Source organism: Aulostomus chinensis, chromosome 10, assembly GCF_037954235.1.
Source record: "Aulostomus chinensis isolate RoL2024-O1b breed Wild chromosome 10, RoL_Achi_v1.0, whole genome shotgun sequence".
NCBI lineage: Eukaryota > Metazoa > Chordata > Actinopteri > Syngnathiformes > Aulostomidae > Aulostomus > Aulostomus chinensis.
In genome coordinates, this window is record NC_141329.1 from 11,836,944 (window position 1) to 11,841,125 (window position 4,182).

At 40.4% G+C, this 4,182-nt stretch overlaps 1 protein-coding gene across 1 annotated transcript in view; it reads right to left on the reverse strand.

Annotated features, from left to right (window-relative positions):
* The window catches only part of ecel1 (endothelin converting enzyme-like 1), a 50,523-nt gene extending 47,810 nt beyond the window's left edge, over positions 1 to 2,713 (reverse strand). Inside the window, exon 1 of the mRNA XM_086216047.1 lies at positions 2,573 to 2,713. The gene's annotated coding sequence lies outside the window, so the exon portion shown is untranslated. The remainder of the gene's footprint in view (positions 1 to 2,572) is intronic.
* Positions 2,714 to 4,182: the final 1,469 nt, after the last annotated feature.

The window sequence follows — 4,182 nt, forward strand, 5'->3', positions numbered from 1 at the left end:
CGCGCGCACACACACACTGAGTGGACATCTAGTGTATGGATAATGGATTGGATCTTGTGGGTCCCATCAAAGGAAAAGGCATGCTTGATGAATGGCTATTTACCGAACATGACAGGGCGTAATATCTGAGAGTTATACTAATACTACTGCACACGCTCTCCCTTGCTCTCGCTCACTTTCTCTCTCTCACACACTGCACACAGACACTTAAAATGCATGAAAATCATGCAACCTGGTGCTTTGCCACTTTCTCATGATTTCTCATTCATTTTTAGGGCAACTCGGTCCCCAAAAATGTTGTCCGGGGACCTCTGCTGGTCCTAAAGAGACCGATAATGAGCCAAAAATTAAATCTTAAGCAAACCTGCAAAGCTGGTGACTCTCCAGGTGCATCAAAACCCTCTTTACCTATTATTTTGTAGTCCTCAGGAAAAAAAAAAAAAGCTGCTGGACAGAAGGGTATGTGAAAGTTCTCAAATGAACCCCAAGTGTGTTTAAGCATAAGCCATTTATCATAACAGACTGTGAGAGTTTGGGGTTTTAAAGCATTAACGCATCAACAAATCTCTCTGCGGTGTGGCAAAGCAGCCAAATTTGTGACTATTAATGTGTCAAATCAACTGAGGTCAACAGACTTTCAAAGTTGCCAGAGGGCACATTACAAAGTTCATAAAATATGTCCACATTATTTACTCTTCAATTAATAACCCTAAACACCTTTCCCGCCTCCAGGTCTTGAACCTAATTTGTACGCTGCCAAACCCTTTTCCTCGCATCTCCTGTGATTTAATCTTTTCTGGCCACCTGGGGGTGCAAGAAACAAGCTGAGGTCACAATACTGACATATCATCTGTCACTTTTGAAGCTGATGTGTTGAACTCTATTCTGTAGTGACGGAGCAACATCGTTCATTAGGAAAGGTGTTCCTATCACTCTCCCTCTCTCTATCACTCCTAAGGGAACTATCTGCCTCTTCAGCTGTTATCGCCGTGTTCCTCAGCTCACCACTAGTGTCTGTTTGCTGTCTGTTGCTAAGCACGAAGTGCAAAATGGGAATTCTATGAAAACAAAGATGCGGCATAATAAGAGTTGCAAGAAAGTTGTAGTCCAAAACTATGAGCTGGGTTCAGTATAAAGCGTGTGACAATGTCAGTTGATTAATTGTTATTGAGTTGAAATGATTTCATTGCAAGGGAAGCATATAGATAACACCTGTGTATCAATTTCAATTATATATCCAGATATTTTGTTAGCCAAGAATAGGGGTTTGCTTGAAACTCTGCTTTGCTCTTGCCTCAGGCTGGTTGCGTCACCTAGGAGCTCTTTATAAATGGGTTTATTATCCCCCTAATCAAAGCGGTCACAGAACCTGCCCCTTCAGCTTCACGGTCCTCAGAAGGAGTTCAGCATGGGAGTCAGCAGCTCCTCCAGTCTTATCATCAGTCGCCAGAGGCTGCAGTAGAGTGCTATGGTGTGTTTGTATGGCTACAGATTTGGACACAGGGCTAAAGAGTGGGATTTTCCCTCAACAGAGGAGATATATATATATATATATATATATATATATATATATATATATATATATATATATATAAGGATACAAGAATAAGGAAATGACCCCTTTGTGGTGAAATTTTAATCTCTCATATTTGGTGTGGAGGCTTTAAAATCTGTTTCAGACTCTTTCTTATTTTTCACTTTTAGACACTGGAGCTTCACTCTTAGTACCACACACAGGCAAAACTTCATTTTAGATTATCTTGCCAACGTGAATAAATAACTGCTGCTTTTCCTTTATTTTTTGCTTTGATAGATTTCTATGGAAGGAAAGTTTCCGTAACTGTGTTTCTTTTATTTCGTTGAAAATCGATTTTATGGGTGTTGTATGGCAATCAAAACCGTCTGCAATGGATTTGTGAAAGGTACAAATTCTTTTTGTTGCCTTGTATATGTTTCCCAACGAGAGACGCGACAGTCAATTTCAATGAATTGGAGCGGGACTCTCAGCGTGTCTCCAGCGGCAGTAAAACGGATGAGCGGTCAAGAGAACGCCGGTGTCAGAGCCAATCTAGAGAGCCATCACTTATGAAGTCCAACTTTGGCGCTACGCAGAAACTCGCTGTGCGTATAAAAGGCAAAGCGAGCTTGATGTGCGCAAAAGGGAAAAGTGTGAGATCGTTTTAGATTCGTGCATATCAAATTGAATCTGTTGACGGTGACGCTGAAAATGTTGAAGGACTTCAGGTGAATGAGCGACTGGGACGCACACACAAGCATGAAACAGTCATGCTTCAGCTAGACGGACCCGCTCCTAAAAGCATTTAGTCATCCCGCCCTCACATGCGCGTCTTTTTCAACGCTGACCGTCCAAACTTCCAAACATACTCACGAGGAGATGTGCGTAAACTCTCATCAGTGTCTGACTCCAGTGACTTTAAGACAAGTTACATTCTGGCATCTCATGGCCATAATTATACAAAGAAGTTCTATAGTGAAATAAAATTTCAATAGCCGCTGGCCGGTCAGTTTGTCAGCTTCCCTGAAGGTGAAAACTTGAGCAAGAGCTGCTTACCTGTGGCGAGCAAACCCAAATCCCTGATGAGGACGTTCAGAGTGCCTTTGCGCTCTGCGTGCAGATTAAGATCCGCTCCACTCAAAATCCAAGTGGATTATCCGGTCCCGTTTGGAGACAGGAGACCGACACACACCGGGATCTACACCTCTTTTCTGCCGCCGCCACAGCGCACAGCCTTGGATGTGTGAAGGAGCGAGAGAGAGGGAGGGAAGAGAGAGGGAGGGACAAGCGACAGGGAGAGAGAGAAGGGAGGGGACACACAATCGCACAAGTTGAAGAAATGATTCTTTGTGACTCTCCGTTTTAAATTTCACACGATTAGAATTCCAGGCAAATTCTGTGTTTTATATACTCTGTATCTTAAGGTTTCCATCATTATTTAAAAAAAAAAATTATTCTATTTTTGTGATAATAGTTCTACGGAAGACTCTTTGAAATATGTGATGCATTCTTTTCAAGAAAAATATGACTTACTGAATCTCTTCCTAGCCTAATTTTTTTGTGCGAGCAACACCATAGTAACTACTAGTCCTCTTACTGTTGGAGAGAGAGTATCAATGCTTTCCCTACGAGGAATGAACGTCTCTTTCACTTATTGATAATATGTGGCTGCTAAGTACAAAGTCTATTCTAATAAATCTCCTGGTCTAAAGAACCTGTAAACATAAACCAAGGGAGCATAAATCTCTGTGTAGCCCACGAACCAAAGTAATCAAACCAAAAGGTTAACTAATATTGGTAACCTGCTGAGCATCATTATTTTGATGGAGTGGAAGTGCTGATGAGGTGGAGTGTAGCCAGCAATATATTCTTATTTTTGTTTGTGTGTTTAATTGGTAATTGGAGACTGGCTGTGTGAGTGGTTGTCTGTTTCCATATGTGGCCCTGCAATGGACTGGCGACCTGTCCGGGGTGTTCCCCGCCTTTCGCCGATGACAGCTGGGATAGCCCCCCCCCCCCCCCCCCACACACACACACACACGCACACAAACCCCACCCAGAATCCCTAAAACAGGACAAGCCAGTTGGATGGAAATCTCATGTTCATCATGGTGTGACAAAAGTGAGATTTCTGTGAATCTCAATGTATGAAAACCTGAAAAAAATTTGAGGACGTCACGAATAGAGACTGTATGTATTTATTTAAACAATATATATATATATATATATATATATATATATATATATATATATATATATACTGTAATTTAAAACATACATATAAATTTCTATTTATCATTTATCATGCAAGTAAAGCTTCTCCTCAATTTATTTATGATATAATACAATAAATATGTTTGTATAATTTCTAGATGCTGTCTTATGTTAGATATTTTATTTTTGTAGACAATTTCTTATTCCTTCCCATTGTGCCTTGTATGCAAAGAGATGTCATTGTCAGGTTTCTCTTCCTTTGTGTTTTGGAAATGATTGTTTTTCTATTAAGAACATAATAATGAAGCTTTTAAAAAATCAACAAAGAAAGTCATATCACACGTCATCTTGCATATATACTGGAAGGTTATTTGTCAAACATCAGCTTACGATTGAAGAATTCCTGAAGAGATTTTTGAATTTGTGCACCTTAGTGCGTATTCTCAGTGTGT